General features: G+C 37.8%; 1 protein-coding gene across 14 annotated transcripts in view; it reads right to left on the minus strand.

Moving 5' to 3' along the window:
• The window catches only part of TRPM3 (transient receptor potential cation channel subfamily M member 3), a 927,399-nt gene that overhangs the window by 115,197 nt on the left and 794,517 nt on the right, over nt 1-17,685 (minus strand). The window lies entirely within an intron of this gene.

The raw sequence follows: 17,685 nt of genomic DNA on the forward strand, positions 1-17,685 counted from the left end.
CTGAAGGATTTTATAGGTACAAGAGTGTTCTGATCAGATCTTTGCATCCCATACTGAAGATTAGAAGATGGACAAGAATATGTCCACTAAGAAGCAGGAAGATTCCTTAAAAGGCCGTTGCAATAATTCAGGTCAAAAGTCCTGAAGGCCTAATGATGCTGAGCAAGGAAGAAAAAGAAGGAATAGACATGAAAGACATTATGGTGGCTAAAATGTCCAGAATTAGCAAGAATTTGCATGAGCAAGAGAGAAAAAACCTTGATGAAGGCTCTGAACCTCGATAATCAAAAGGATGGCTGCTATGTGAACATAAATGGTAGAAATCAGCTTTGGAGGGAAAGAATATTTTTATTTATTTCTATTTATGTTCATGACAATTAATTTAATTGAATTTGACTACCAGAGGAGTTATCCATTAGACAATTAGTAAAGGGAGCAAAGAGGGAAGTTAGGGTTGGAGGTGAATCTGGAGATTATTCAGGTAGATATGTGATTTAAAGTCATGGTACTTTTTACATTTGACAGAAGGCAGAGTGAAGAAGCAAGAGGGTCTAATGAAGGAGATAATGGAATGGTAAGAAAGGTAGACTATTCAGTATTTCTGACATCAAGGAAAATTAAAAACAAATATATACATCCAAAGAATGTTCAAACTACCACACTTGCACTCATTTCATATGCTAGCAAGATAATGCTAAAAGTCCTTCGAACTAGTACATGAACTGAGAAATTCCAGAAGTGTAAGCTGGATTTAGAAAAGGCAGAGGAACCAGAGGTCAAATTGCCAACATCCACTGGATCACAGAAAAAGCAAGGGAATTCCAGAAAGACATTTACTTCTGCTTTATTGACTATGCTACTATGTGGATCACAACAAATCATGGAAAATTCTTAAACAGATGGGAATACCAGACCACCTTACCTACCTCTTGAGAAACCTGTATGCAGGTCAAAAAGCAACAGTTAGACTGGTTCCAAATTGGGAAAGGAGTATGTCAAGGCTGTATATTGTCACCCTGCTTATTTAACTTACATGCAAAGTACATCATGCAAAATGCTCGAGCTGTAATCAAGATTGCCAAGAGAAATATTAATAACTTCAAACATGCAGATGACACTACCCTAATGGCAGAAAGTGAAGAGGAACTAAAGAGCTTCTTGATGAAAGTGGGTTGTAAATAGAAGTGTGGACTCTCTTTGGGAGAGTTTACAAATTTAAAAGGTTAGGTGAGTCATCTGACTTGGATACTTAAGTATGATCTTGCTTGATGGTCTTAGTGGTGGGAGGAGGGGGCAGGAGGTACTGACCTTGCAATGTTTTAGTGCCATGATTCTGTGATGTATAGGATGATGACACCTATCCCTATATTGGTCAATCAACATTTCTTCTTGCTAGGGTCTTTGGGCCTTTCCTCGTCTTATCTAAAGAATCTTGCCTGAATTAAATATTGTTCTCAGGGATTCTATTCATTTCTATCAACTTACTTTACCTGTAAGTTTTGCAACTAAATGCAATATAATCTCAGTTAATGAAAACCCACCATTCATTCAAAGATTTCAGATTTTCTGTGTACATGGAAACCACAAAGATGGAAGGAAAGTGGCTGAAAGGCCCTGTCATGTGACTTGATTGCTAGGATACACCTTCACTTATCTCCCGGAGCAAAGACATCACCTACCCTGGAGAGCCTCTCTTAGGAATGTGGTTGCTACATTGAAAAACAAACAAACAAAAAACAAATTAAAGGCTTGAAACATAAAAAGTATGTGAAGTCTGCAGACAATCTATTCTTTGCTCTATTTTCTTGCTCTGAATGATAACTATCTCCTCTTGGTAAAAATAACTTTAGGTAGACTCTCAGGAGAAAGTTAATAGGACTCATGACAGATTGGATTGACTTTAGCTGATGAAATTCAGAGTTGGCTTATAAGAGGAAACCAGGCAGCTGAGTGAAAGAGTCCTTTGAGGGGAAGATGGGCTTTTGCATCTTGATTTATCTTTAGTTAATAAGAGAGATAATAATAACTAATGTTTCTTTCATGCTTAGCTTGTGCCAGGGACTGTTTCTAAGTGTTAAAGTATTGAATTCTCACAACAAATGCTGAGGTTCCATTATCTCCATTTTACAGTTGAGGAAACAGAGGCATAGAAACTCGTCCAAGGTGAGAAGGCTGGTTTGTTCAGAGATTAGATTCAAACTCAGACAATCTAGTTTTAAGAGCTGAGCATTTTTCCTGATTCATAGAAATTTTAAAAGTTTTATGAAACTCATCAGATCTACAACAAAAAGGGAAATAGGCAAACAGGCTTTTGCTTCCTCTATCATAAAATAACCCATATCACATTAATGAAAGAAGCCAGAATATTCTCTAATGCCCTATGATTAGGACCAAAACTGCTGGTTAAATGTTATCTAAAATTCACACATCAACTTTTAAAATTCTTCTTATTTGTTTTTGGTTGGTCAAGCCATATGAGCTTAAACTTTTATTTATTTAAAAAAATTTCCCCCAGTTATACTGAGATATAATTGACATTAATGTTAATATTAGTTTTAGGTGTACAATATAAATTTACTCTCATATAGTAACACATATTTTTCTTGTGATGAGAACTTTTAAAATCTATTCTATTAGCAACTTTCAAATATAAAACAGAGCACTGTTAACTAAAGTCACCATGCTATACACTACCTCCCAAGAACTTACTTATCTTATAACTGGAAGTTTATTCCTTTTGACCACCTTCACCCATTTCACCTACTCCCAACTCCCACTCTATGCTGAAATTCTTGATGTCTTCATTTCACTGCCTGTAAGGACAGCCTTTAGAGAAGCTGTTTTCGTTTACTGAACAGATTTTTATTGAATTCCAATTCTCTGCCAGCCTTTCTATTAGGCCTTGGGGAAATAAGGGTGGACCACAGTTTCTACTCTCAAAGGAAATATATATATATATATAAATACATAGATGTAACTTGCATTCTCCTCTGGGTTCTGTTAGTTAGTCAGCGTTTTGGATGGAGTCCTTAGAAGACTACATGATAGTCTAGGCCAGTTCCCGAAGTGACTCGAAATGAATTCAGAGTTTTTCTTTCCCTTTGGAACAGTAAAGATTGGTCCTAAATTGGGCTCCATCCACTGTATCCTACCAGCCCCATTCATTTTAATGACCTCATCTTGATTGCCACCCCTTCCTGATAGTCATAAAGAGGAGATCTCCATTTGAAACAGTTATGCTTCAGCAGGACCCTATCAACCCTTTCCCTCTGTGTCGACTGCCTGCCTTTTGTTTGCAGAAAGACTTTAGTCAAAGAATAAACTTAATCCAAGAAGTGAGAAAATGCAGAAGCAAAGAAAAACTGTCAAACAGGACAAAATAATACTAGTTTAGTCATTAAGTAAAGTCAAGGACATTTAGTTTCTCCGCAAGGGCTATGGATAGTACTCTGAGCCATGTCTTTTGGGTTGTTTTGTACATAATGAAACCCCCATCAGGTGGAAGAAGTAACTACATTATGACCAGACCACAGCCATGACATAAGCTGCCACAATGCCAGGAACCGCCCTCAAGGAACGGTAACAAACCGATCTGGAAATTGAAGACTAGCTGTATGAAAAACAATCAATTTCAAGATGGCTGTCAGAGCTGACTGTGCTGTTTCCGCATGTAACCCCCTCTCTCTACCAATAAAAGCTCTTGCCCACTGACTGTCAGGTGAGGGGGAGTTAGCCTTTGGGAAAACTGCTCAATGTTCTGTGAGAACCTAAATGGGAAAATAATTTGAAAAAGGAAAAAGACAAAAAAGTCATCTTAATTTTAAATTCCTCTGAAAAAATAATTGGCACACTATTTATTTTGGATTTCTCTAGGCTATCTGTTTGATATAATAAGCTTAGCATTCTGAAATGCAGAGGTGCATTTCAAATAAAACTTTCCCTGAACCCATCAGTCTCTTTCATTTGTGCTTTTTTAGCATTTTGTTTACATTTTACATTGGGATGTGTACTCTATCATATTTTAAGACTTTGAAGATTTTGCAGCACTTTATACCTTATAGTAGGTGCTCCAGTGATCAGTTAACATATCCCTGATACTACCCGAGGAGCTGGGAAAAGTTACTTATTCTTTCCAAGATTGAGTTTCTTGGTGGAAGACAAGGTCAACAGTATCTCCCTCAAGGGACTGAGGATTAAAAATAATAATATATGAAAAAAATGCTTTGTTAAATTAAAGCACTGTGCAAATATTTTGAGTGCCTTACATATTCCCAACCATAAATTTACCAGATTAATAATAATATTTTAATAATTTTGTCAGGGTAATAATACTATTGGCATGCAGATGCTCCTGGATGAACAGTTACCAGACAGACTTACTACTGTTTCTACTGTGGTTGATGTGAAGGATTATCATTGAATTTTCATAAAAGGGATACCAACTATAAAATAAAACAGTAAGTCTCAGAATTAAGTACTGATAGTCCCTAAATTATCAGGGGCTTATATGTATATGTCAGAGTTGGCAATGAATGTTAGGAGAGGTTTTTCTGACAGAGCTTGGAGAGTCAATCAAATGCTACCTTCTAGTAATTTTTTTCTTCAGACAGTCCCCTCAGTGAGTTGAAGTTTACAGGTGCTCAAATATAAGCAAGAAAAGGTAAATGTGTTACAATGCAAGAGTCTGAATTTAGATACAAATGTTCCTTTTGGATTATAAGAATGTAACTGTTTTGTAGGCATGTAAATTGGGAAAATTGGTTGTGTATTTAGGCCTGGGCAGCCCAGGCCATGGATACTGGGTGTTCTTCACAGGAGCCATAACCACATTCTATTAGGAAGGTGCATCTGGCTCCCTCCTCGGCAGCCTGTAACATTACACCTGTGCCTGGCACTTGCTGCTTCCTGCTGAGAGCTGCACCTTCCCTGTCTGTCAGGTAACTGAAGGCTCCTCAGGGACTGAAGGTCATTCCTCCTCTCAGTCTTGTACCCTTGAACTTTCTCTCTCTCCTGGGTCCCTATATTCTCTGGTTACTGGGTCTAGGAGTGGCAGGAGGTGGTAATTAAGCTTTGTTTTGTTTTTCTCTTATTTATTGGGTCTTTGTTTTCTATGTAAGGTCTCATTAGCTTTGCAAAACTGTTCTTAGTTTCATTTTTAGAGCTAAAGTGCTAGACTTTTATGGACCAAAGCAATACAAAAACCTCACAAAGTCAGGCTGTCTACCTAACGATATTTGTCAAGAGTTTCTGTGTAAATATTGCCGTTATTTCCTCATGTCCTAATAACATATGCAAATAGATAAGACAAACAAAATTATACGGCTTATGATTAACAACGTAAGGCATCTATTTCCTTCTTTTTGCCAACCTACTTACACAAATGTGTTTTATTTATTGTGTGCTTTCTACAATAAAAGAAGTCAATACTTTACAAAGGTTACCCATTAACATGTTAAAAAACTTTATAAAAGTGTTCCTGTGTTACGTACAATATGCAAAACTGAGGAATGTTATCAGTGTAAGACAGAGGGAGTAAAAGAAAAGAAAAACATTATATTGGGTTATTCTGCTTGCTTGTGATATGACAAAATGAAATTATTTACATAGTCATGTAAGTAAAATAGTTTTTTTTTTTTTTTTTCTTTTGGCCATGTAGAGGCATGTGGGACCTAAGTTTCCCAAACAGGGATCCAACCCATGACTGCTGCATTGGAAACATGGAGTCTTAACCACTGGACTGCCAGGGAAATCCCAGGTAAGAAAAATATGTGCACTTTCCACATTGTAATTTTTAGCAGGATTCTAAAGAAATGTATACCTTGGAGTTCTGGGACATTTTCTGGAATTATTGCATTGATGATTTCCTACCAGTTCGTTCTTTCTTTTTTTTTACTCATTTTGTCTCTTTCTTCAAGAACTATATAACCCAGGGACTATTTTGCAGTTTATTTTTAGTAAGGTTATGCATACACAGAGTTTAGAGTCATCCATCCTACAAGATTTGTTAGAAGATATCACAAAGCTGATCATCCCAATCCTCCTTCTCCAGAGGCAGCCACTTCTTGTAGCTGATTACGTTGGTCCTCTGTGGAAGCTGGTCTCTGAAGACAGCTTCCACGGAACTGTACCTTCCAGTATTCACACTAAATCTGGGCTGGTCTTTTGACACACTTTACCCAATAGGATGCAGCAGAAGTGACCCTATGCCATTCTAAGGCTTGAGCCTTCAGAATGTCCGGCAGCTCCTGCTTTTACCTCTCATGCCTGGTGCAGAACTGTTGCTTTGAGTCTCCCTTTCATATCATCCAGGGATTCCCAACACTTCTCATGTGTGGGAGCTCCTGTTTCCTATGTTTCATGTTTGCTTTTTTTTCTCTTTCATTTTGGTCGAGCACATCTTACAGTAAAGTACCAAAGAAATGGTTCGTGGGTAGTGAATGTGTTGACAACTTATGCCCGACAATGTCTTTATTCTACTTTTACAAGTAGCTGGTAGATTAATATAGAATTCTAGATTGCAAATAAATATTCTTCAGAATTTTTACGGCATTTCACAACAGCCTTCTGCACTGTTGTTCAGAATTCAATGTCATCCTAGCTCCTGGTTCTTTGCATGTGACTTGTTTTTCTCTTTGGAAGTTCTTAGAGGTTTTGTTGTTGTTGTTCCCTGTATTATTCAATATCATGATAATCTGTCTTAGTGTGGGTTTATTTGTATTCATTGTTCTGGGCACTCTGGGTTTTTATCATCTGGTGACCTGTGTTCTGGAGTTCTGGAACATTCTCTGGAATTACATTAATGACTTCTGACCTTCTGTTCTCTCATTATCTTTAATTCTGTCTGCCCTTTTCCGGGAGAGTTCTCCAACTTTATTTTTAATTCTTCCACTTATTTTTAGTTTGCCACTATCATTTTTAATTTCTAAGGGCTCTTTTTAGTTCTTGAACTAAATATAAGATGCTGTTCATATTTTAATGGTTTAAATATTTTCCTTCATTTCTCTGAGGGTAGTAATCATAGTTTTGGTGCAGTTTTTTCTTCCTACATTGGTTCTGTTTACACCAAATTTCATTTCTCTGTTTATCTGTTTGCATATCTGTCCTCTATGTTAGAGATATTTCTTATATGCCTGGTTACAGTTGGACATTTGCTCATACTTAAGAGTGGGTGCTAAAGTGCTGATTGGAAGTCCTGAGCACATGAATGGAAATTATCAACCATGAACCTCATTGTAAGATAAGCTGGTTCCTTAAATGGGGAATCATTTATATTAATATCTTTAGGTCTTTTCTCTTAGAGGGATAAAATTTTACAAAAAAAAAGGAACTTTCAGTCCTTTTCAGTCTCCTCTTTGGAGAATGAAGACCTCTGCCCCTCAGCCACCAGCATGCTGGGAACCAAAAAGGGGAGAGGGCTGGGGTCTTAGCATCCAATATCTGATAATTTATTTAGCACCCCCACTTTCAGTCTATAGCCTAGCCCTCACCTTTCACCTGCTGTCTCCTGGTGCAGAGAATATGTTTTACCCTCTTCAGAGAATATACCTTTGCTTTTTTATTGGAGAGGAATTAGGAGTACAAGGGACTGTAGGCAACAGGATATGGCACTCTGGCTGCTTCTTTTAAAAGACTCCATGCACCCCAACTTTCTGGACCTTTTGAGCATACCGAAGTGTAAGTCAGCTTGATATTCAGTTTTTTCCCCATGTGTTATTTTCCATTCTTACATCTGCTTTTCATCTTCCATGTCTAAAAATGGTTTATATCACCTCTGATCACATCTGTTTGATCAAAGCTCAGTCACATGGTCTCAGCCTCTCTGCAAGGAAGGCTAGGATGTTAGTCTTCAGTGTGAAGAAAGCGAAATCAGTGTGGTGTGCACAAAATACTGTTTCTGCTCTAGTGCTTTTAATAAATGACCATTTACTCTTGCTTTAGAGGGAATCAGTGTACAGTAATAACAGTGGACTCATGTTCAGTGAACCATATTTATCTAGGAATCTATCTGTACTTTTTTATGCATCAAAGAAATTTTACTCACTTATTGTTCAGAAGATATAAAAAATGAGGGCAGTCCTTAAAATGCAGTCCTGGCATAGAGGCTTAGGATGCAGCAAGTGTTCTGGGCCCAGATAACCTGAGTTCATGTCTAGACTCTATCAATATCTAGCTGTGTGACCTCGGTCATGGTAGCTTATATGTGCTTCAGTTTCCTCAAGTGTGAAATGGGTAATACTGATAGTACCTGTCCCACTGTAGTATTGTGAGGATTAAATCAGTTAATGCTTTACTACAGTAAGTGCCATATTAGTTGTTATTCTTACATTTTAGTTTTACTATAGTTATCACTATTATTTTTGGTATCGATGTAAACCATTCACTTTGGAATTATGCTCCTGCCAATCTGCATGGTTATGTAACTCAAAATATTCAATAACTGATTTAACAAAGAGGCTGACTCATTGTTCTCCGGCAAGTTAGGGAAGAAAAGGTACAATTCTGTAGCACTGTGGTCAGTGGGCAATGATGATGTCTTCACAAGCCAAGAGCTGCCAGGGAGCTCTGGGTTTGTAATTACCTTAAAATGCACACAGCATTGTTCCCATGCCAATCCTGAGGCCCAAGGGAGCTGCAGAGTGAAAGGTGCTTAGCTTCTGTGTAACAAGGAGCTGAGATGACCACATCTGCCATCAGAACTGGCTGCACGATGTTGGGAAGGAGGAACAGACCTGGACATCTGCAGACCTGGATTCCAGTTCACCAGCAGGGACCTCTCACTGTCCTAAGCCTTCACAGTTCTATCCAGCTTTATAATTCTACAATGAGACAATCTTATGGACATGGTCATAACTTTGAAAATCTGCTAGAAATGGCCTGTCCACAACTGCAGATCTGGGGGTTCTAATGTTCATAGTTCTTGCAAACACTTGCACCTACTATACTATACACTGTACTTTCCTGCTGGTGATTATGGCCCTGGAGCAAAGAACATCATATTCTCATCCTTTGATTAGGGACATGAGTCAAAGCCCTACTCTTCACTTACTGCCTATATCAAAGGAGTTAAAGAAGTCACTCTCTCCTATGAGTCTGGCACCAGAACTCTGCTTAGGGAAGAAGCTGTCTGTGAAAATATCCTGCAAAACTGCCTAGGGTAGATGAGCCTTTCAGGACAGGACCAAAATGTCAGAGGATGGGGATGAAGTGCTCTGTCTGAAGAGGACGTTTGTTTTACTCTTAGAGGGGAGCATGAAGAAGAGGACAGTGGGAGAAGAGGGGGACAGCGTGACAAAAGGGGACGCATATGTGAAGGATCCATGCAAAGTCCCTGTGTGAGACAGCCAAAAGCTCTCACCATTGGAGATGCTGGCTGTGTGATCAAGAGTTGTGTGCATTATTGAACTTTTCTTCCAACCTTATCTATATTTTTAGAAGTTTATTATGCTTTTATAAAAGTCTACTAAAGCTTTTAACAAAAAGTTTTGGGTAAGTGAATTTTGTTATTTTTTTCGAAACTGTGTCAAGGCTGAGTTTTACATTTTGTCTTTTGTGATGAGAAACAGAAATAACACACATAGAATCAGGAACCTGCAGGCAAGGGTGACCATGAGGACTTTCATCTTTCAAGAATTTGCAGAAATCCTGGGGAGGATGGAGAATTGCATTTCTGTCAGTCAGTGAGTTGAAAGGTTGGAGTCCACCTCAGTGAACTGTCATGGGAGGTCCAGTTTGCGTTTTGGTTGTTGACATGACTTTGGCCAGTTACAGATTGGCCTGGGACTATAACTTCTTTCAATCAGTGGATATTTACTGAATGCTAAGCATATGTCAGGCATTTTTTCTGGATTGGAATATGAAGGCAAAGAAGACAAAATTCTTTTCCTCTGGAAACTTTCTAATTGGAAGGTGAAGTTTGTAATCAGAATGATCACATTTCCCAATTTGTCTGGGCATTCTTCCTTTATTCAAGCTGTTCTGGCCTAATTATCACTATCTCCCACTTTCATGGCTCAGAAGACCCAGTTTGGAGATAAATTAACTGGCAACCATTCCACAGAGTTGTTATAAAGATTAGATGATAAAATTTATGTGAAAATGCTTTGTGAATTGTAAAACATTATACAAATGAAAGGACTAAGAGATTTAAGTTATTTTATTGCACTCTTCTATTAGAGACAAATAGAAATGTCCAAAATTGCTATCTATCTTGGTCTTTCTTATTGCTCTGAGATCTACTTGGATTTGCAGGAAAATAAAATTGCCAGAAAATTAATTTCATTTTAAGGAGGCTGGGCATGTGTTCAACCATTTTCAAGATTAAATTTATTTTTGTAAAATAAAATTTAAATTTTATTTCTGTTCTGGTTCTTTACGTGTATGCTCAAGCGGTTTTGTTGTTCTCAAATTTATATGTCCTTTCAAAATTACGATTTTATGATTATGATGGATTTTGGATACGAAGGACATCCTAATTCCCTAGGAATCCAAAAGCCTGTTTTAGAAGAGAAAGAGTATAAAAGCACTGTGTGTGCTCAGTCATGTCTGACTCTGCGACCCCATGGACTGTAGCCTGCCAGGCTCCTCTGTCCATGGGATTCTCCAGGTAAGAATACTGGAGTGGGTTGCCATTCCCTTCTTCCAGGGAATCTTCCTGACCCAAGGATCAAACTCACCTCTCCTGTGGCTCCTGCACTGCAGGCAGATCCTTTACTGCTGAGCCACTGGGGAAGTCCAAGAGGGCTTGTCCAGGACTTGAACCTGGGACCTCTTGCACCCTAAGCGAGAATCATACTCCTAGACCACCGAGCCACTGCTTGATAAAGCACTAAGTGTTCAGTATTTTCTATGAAGAAAGCATAGTGCCTGCCCTCAAAGAGCTTCCAGTCCCTTAAATCAACTCACATGAGAAAGGTTGTTGTTTTTGTCACAATTTCCTTTTTCATAGTTAAGGGAACTGAGACGTACAGAAGTTAAATAACTTGGTCAATTTTATAGGCAGCAAAGAACTAGGATTTATACATACAAACCACACACACACACACACACACACACACACACACACACACCATCTAATCCCAGAGTCTGTTGATCATTTATTCATGCTTCCAAAATATCTATATTTAATACTGATGGTGTGCCAGGCACTGTGTATATGTGTATATGGTGGTGAGTAAAACAGATGTGGCTCTTGTTCTCATTTCTAGTTGGGCATCATCATCAGCATGGTTAGTCAGGCTATCATTTATTAAACAGAACTTTCCAGGTTCAGCTAAGTGTTTTACTTGCATTATTAATTACAATTATTAAAATGACTATGAGTGAGGTATGATAATTATTTCTATTTTAGACTAGGAAACCAAGCCTCAATGATATAAGGCAGTTGGTTCAATCAGGGAGTAGTGATGTTTTGAATGTGTCTGTATTTCATACTATTAAAAATCCATTTACTGGGTGGTATCCCTGTGCTAAGTACTATTCTGAGGGGTTGGGGTGGTAGTGGAGGATGGGGTGGATGGAGTCTAGTTGGGAAAGCCTGGGGTGATTTGGTCTTTACAAAATTATTTTCTCCTAAGGGATAGACTTTGGTATTGGGGGAAAAGTGTTAAGAATATAATCACCTTTAAAATCTTTAGCAGAAATAATCAAATAATCAATGAAAAGGATAATGACTATAGTGATAAAAAGAAACTATATAGTAAATAATATTCATAGATTCATATTTAGGTCTACCTGAAGTGAATTCTATGAGAATGCCTTGAGTGGATATCTGACCCTGATTAGTATTAGTTTGACCTAGTTTCCATTTTTGTCTAGTGAGTGAAGAATTTGTTCCCCTAAGGTGCGTAAGTGCTTGCATCTTAGGTAAATCTGACACTCTTTGGTTCTCAATACATTTTTAATACAATTGTGAGTCATGTATATATACATATATATTTAGTTGGTTTTGGTCTTCTCAGCACCCTTTGTGCCTCTACTTCCTGGCTATAGAGCCTCTTTTTTTTGTTGTTATTGTCGGAAATCCATAACTCCAAGGCTTGGGTGGAGCTGATCCCATTTCTCATTTCATGCTCACAGGGATTCTCCCATCTTCTTTGCCACAGTGATGGATTCAGGGATGGGCACTGAACCAATGCAAGCAAATTCAAATGCTCCCTGGGACTTCTCATTGCAAGTGTGAGAAACGATGGCTCTTTTGAACTGGGGTTTGCTCAGTGGGTTGGATGTGCGTCTGTGACTGCTGATGGCTGTTCTGCACAACAAGTCTCAGACCGCCTGGTCATGGGAATCGTTGTATTTCTTTTTTTCTATTTTAAAATGACATATCTTTTAATTTCCTCTTTTCAATTTTATGATTTATTTATAAAAATTAGAAAATTTCACTGGAGGAAACTTGCTTTACAATGTTGTACTGGTTTCTGGTGTACTGCATTTCTCTTTGCTTGAACTAAGTTGAACTATGTTTCTGTCACATGTGACTAAAAATTTCCTGGTTGAATCAATATTTCACCAGAGGTGTACTCTTTAAAAATAAAACAAGTGTCAGACTGTACTTTTTCTTCCACCACATTAGGTTAAATTGTGGACATTCTAGTTTCATCATTAAGGCACTGTGCATGCTTCCAGGATCGTCTGGTAGCTGAGGACCCTGGTAAGTGTTCTCAGAGCTTCAGGGAAGCAGATGTTCTGATCTATTATTACTCACATACCCCTGGAGTCACAGGGGTAAATGTCTGAGATCTCCGTGGCAGTGTAAAGCCAAGGAATCCCGGATGTTCCCAAGACTCATACATGTAATGTAAAGAAAACTGAAAAGAAGTGAGGAGACCTGAGTGAAAGCTTTGGCTCTGCTATTGATTTGCCTAAGGATCCTGAATGTCTTTTAGACTCTTTGCCTCAATTTCAAAGTTTGTAAAAGGCATGGGAATAGCAAGGTGAAAGGGCTTCCCCAAAGGCTCAGCAGTAAAGAATCTGCATGCAGTGCAGGAGACACAGGAGACCTGAGTTTGATCCCTTGGTTGGGAAGATCCCCTAGAGAAGGAAATGGCACCCACCTCCAGCATTCCTGCCTGAAAAATCCCATGTACAGAGAAGACTGGCAGGCTACAGTCCACGGGGTCACAAAGAGTCGGACACCACTGAGTGACTGAGCACGTAGACATGTGAAAGGGGGCACTGTGGCTTCACGGTGGCTTTGGGATGAAGTGAAAATAAGAGTCCAGTAGCAGACGTAGGTCTGCACGGTCTGTACTGAGGTTCGAGTGCACCTGGTCAATCTGCTCCATGACATCAACATTAAAGACTTGGCTAAAGAGATAAAAACGAACCATCATGAAACAAGTGGATTTGGGGGGGCCTGGTTAATAGTGAAAGCACACGAGGAAGATTAAAAGTGGTCTCATATAGAGAAAGGTTTAATAATACTTTTGCAAAGAACCTACATTGTAAAAATTACAGAGTGAATTTCATCTTTAACTGAAATATTTCACTGTTCTCCAAAAGTTTACCTCCTATGCCCTTTTAAGCCTAAAATAAATATGCCACACATTTTGACTTTGGTGATCTCTTTTGGAAAAAATATCATCTATTTCCGTTGTATAATAATTAATAACTATGGTAACTCCGCATTGCACATATGTGATGAAAGTATCAATATGAATGTCCTTTTTTTGGTCTTAATAAGGCTATCTAGACAGTTTTGGGTTTAAAAAAAACAGTATTAAAAGGAAAGCAATCATGCATGTGTTGTTTAAGCTGCCTACACACAGAAAAAAGGGTGGGAAAGATCAAACACATAATTAGAAATAGTTTTTTAATTTTCAAAGCAGGGCCATAATAAATTCCCATAAAACCTATTCATGAATCATCTAAGTTTAAGCAAAGATAGTTTCTCAGTAAACATTTTAAGGTGCTAGTTACTTATGAAATGTATCTGGTGCAAAGAATTATTGGACATAAACTAGTTTAGAATATTGTGCTTCTCTGGTGGTTCAGATGGTAAAGAATCCATCTGCAATGCAGGAGACCTGGTTCAATCCCTGGGTTGGGACGATCCCCTGGAGCAAGGCATGGCAACCCACTCCCCTATTCTTGCCTGGAGAATTCCATGGACAGAGGATCCTGGTGGGCTACAGTCCAGTGGGTCACAAAGAGTTGGACACGACTGAGTGACTAAGCACAGCACAAAAGCGTTTTGCTTTATCAAGGATTAATCAAGCCATTTAAAAATGAGTTATTTAGCAAGACTAATTGTGTATTGATGCCAGTACTAGTTTGTGACAATAATCATGCATTTTCTAGTTAATAGAGTTGGAGGGGGTTGCATTCAGAAGTAGTTTCAAAACATTAGATATTATTTACTTTTATTATTCATTTAGTTTTTTAAAAGATACAGTTTTAAAGGAAAATGGCTCAGTAAATAGTGATTTTCATTGTTTTGTATGATTTAATCTAATCACTAGCATTCTTACTAGAAATTTTTCTAAAGTTAGAACATTGACTACTTTTCTTGGTATTTGAATTTTTATTCCAGTATTCTTGCCTGGAAAAGCCCGTGGACAGAGGACCCTGGTGGGCTACAGTCCATAGGATTGTAAAGAGTTGGACATGACTGACTGACTGATCCCGTGCACATTATCCATGCCTGTGTGATTTATATAGACTCTTTAAATACTGCCTGTGGATGTTTTGATTATATCTGCACTTGACTTCTACAGTTAATTCCATAAGATGCTTTTTTTTTTGTCGCTTTGACATTAAGAAGTGTGGAGTTTTCTTGGCTACAGTCTGTCTATTGTTCAGATCCATAATATATGACAGCATCACTTATTTTTCCCTTAACATTAAAGAAAACAAAGTCCATACTTTATTAAGATTTTCCTAGTTTCAACCTAATGTTCTTTTTTTTTTCTGCTCAAGAATATTACCCAGGAAACCACATTATTATTTAGATGTTAGGTCTCCTTAGGCTCCTTGGGGTTGTGACAATTTCTGAGACTACCCTTGTTTTTGATGATCTTGACAATTTTGAGGAGGACTCTATCATTTTCGCACTCTCTTCTAAAATACTTTTCAGAAAATGAAGTAAGTAATAGAAGTTATTCCCTCTTTATGCCACAGATGAACTTTACCAATGAAGACTAAACCTAAAGAAAAAGAATTCCTCATTTATAGAGGACAGCTGTCATCATGTATTTCACTTCAGTGCATGTACAGAATTAAAAGAATACACATCCACATGATTTGACCTCCAAGCTGTATGAGAAAAGAGGAAAAAATTGGGAGTGACTCTATGCCCAGAAGGCTTCCCTGGTAACTCAGATGGTAAAGAATCTGCCTGCAATGCAGAAGACCCAGGTTCGATCCCTGGGTCAGGAAGATCCCCTGGAGAAGAAAATGGCTACCCATTACAGTATTTTTGTCTTGAGAATTCCATGGATTTGAGCCTGGCAGATTAAAGTCCATGGGGTCACAAAGAGTCAGACATGACTGAGTGACTAACACTTTCACTTTTTCTTTCTATGCACAGACAGGATCAAGGAGTCACTTAAAATAACTTCTACTATGAGTAGATGTTTTCTGGCTTCATTGAAACTGCTGCATGGGGGATGCAGATAGGATAAGGTGACTGCCAGAGCAAGTTGATAAGCACTGGATAGTTTGTTAAGGTAAGTCTGGGGCCCTTTCCAGTGGAAATCTCTGATTGCTATGATTAAGCAGGGCCTGCCTGAGAGACAGAGGCAGACAGAAGAATGAGGGGATCTTAGATTCTTGAGTTACACTTCTTGCAGAATCTCTAGAGGTGTTTGAAGTTCAGAAGTATTAATAGTGTCACAACTCCTTTGAGTAAAATAACCTGATTTAGCAAATAAAAATATAGGACTCCCAGCTATGTTTTAATTTTTGATAGATAACAAATATATATTATACACATATATATAATATATATTTTGTGTAAGTATGTCCTATGCAATATTTGGGACAAGTTTGAGCTAAAAGTTTATTTGCTGTTGATCTAAACATTCAATGTCCTGCATTTTCTCTGGCAACTCTATTCTGCTCCTAGTCCTTGAATTCCCTGGGTGTATGAGTGAGCAGGGGTTGAGGGGAGGAGGCAGAACTGAAAAGCAGGAGAAGGATGAAGGGTGTGCAGTCTCTGGTTTCAGATCACACATATCAGAGAGCTGTTTCCTTAATGCGAAAGACAAATGTGATGTGACATGACCTAGTCTCAAAAGCTACCCCACGTGTCAGCATTTGAGAAACTACGGGCTTCTCAGATCTCTGGAACAACTTTTTGACTCCCTTTTCTTTTCATTTTTGAACATACTTAATAAATCTGAATCACATAAATAGTATTCTTTAATATATACAGATCCTTAAAAAAAAAAAAGAAACTCAATGGGACAAAAAAGAAGCCACAGCAAATGTATATTTTCCTCGTTCATTCTTTTCTCCCCTAGGAGCTGAATCTATGGAGCAGTGCTTAGTTTCATCTCTCTTTCTTGTCTTCCTCTTTCCATCTTACTTCTGATTTTCTCAGATGATAGAATAAAAACTGAATTGCACAAAGGTTCCTTATATGTTAGATAATTAAAAACTAAGCATAATTATAAAAATTAAATGTTAAACCATGTTACTTGTCCAGGCATAAGTTTTAAAATACATGGGAAGAAAAATTTAACAAACTGAAAGAGTTTGAAACTGATATAAATATATTCTTGGCCTCTAAGGAAGTCAGCAAAAGCATTACACTTGATATCCTTTACAAATCAACTGGGTTAAAATCAGAGAGCATTTCAAAGCCTGCACAAAATAGAGTTGACACACCATAATATTTTAATGGCATAAATTCCCATTAGCATCTACTGCTGCATAAGTAATGTTCATTATAGTGATTAGAAATGTTAATTTCTGAGAGCAATCATAATTTCCTTTAATCTTCTATGGCCGTGTTTTTAAAACTGCAGGTTATGACCCATTAGTGTGTCATAAATCAATTTGGTGGGATATAATTAGCATTAAAAAGAACAGAATAGGTTAGAATTGAAAATATCCAATTTCATTGCATATAGTAAATGTAAATACTATTTTATTTACTTTATTTCAGCTTTCTAACTACATATGTGTAACTACTTGGTTATAATATAAAATGCATTTAATATGGTATGTCACATACAGAACAGTTGGAAAATAAATAAATTCTAAGACTAATTTGAAGGTGAAGTACACTTGTCTCACAAATTGGTGAAAGACAAAGAAAATATTTTGAATAGAAGATATTAAGATGACTAAAATTTTAACTGATAATTGAGCCACATCTCCATTTACCAGTTTTGAAGGAGATAAATGCGGTGTTTCACTTTTTTATTATCAAGGGACAAGGCATGCCTTTTACTTCATAATTTTTTATGATTCAATAGACATGATTGAATTGTAGTACATTTAAATTTTACTGAGTGGCTTCCCTGGTGGTTCAGTGGTAAACATCCACTTGCCAATGCAGAAGACACAGGTTCAATCCCTGGGAAGATGTTACAACGCCGTGGAGCAACTAAGCCTGTGTCCTAGTGCCTGGAAACCCCGACTCCTGAGCCCTCGGGTTGCAACTACTGAAGACCAAGTGCCCTAGAATCCATGCTCCACAACAAAAGAAGCCTCCACGATTAGAAACACGCATGCCACCAT

The sequence above is a fragment of the Capricornis sumatraensis genome, chromosome 6 (genome assembly GCF_032405125.1).
Source record: "Capricornis sumatraensis isolate serow.1 chromosome 6, serow.2, whole genome shotgun sequence".
NCBI classification, from domain to species: domain Eukaryota; kingdom Metazoa; phylum Chordata; class Mammalia; order Artiodactyla; family Bovidae; genus Capricornis; species Capricornis sumatraensis.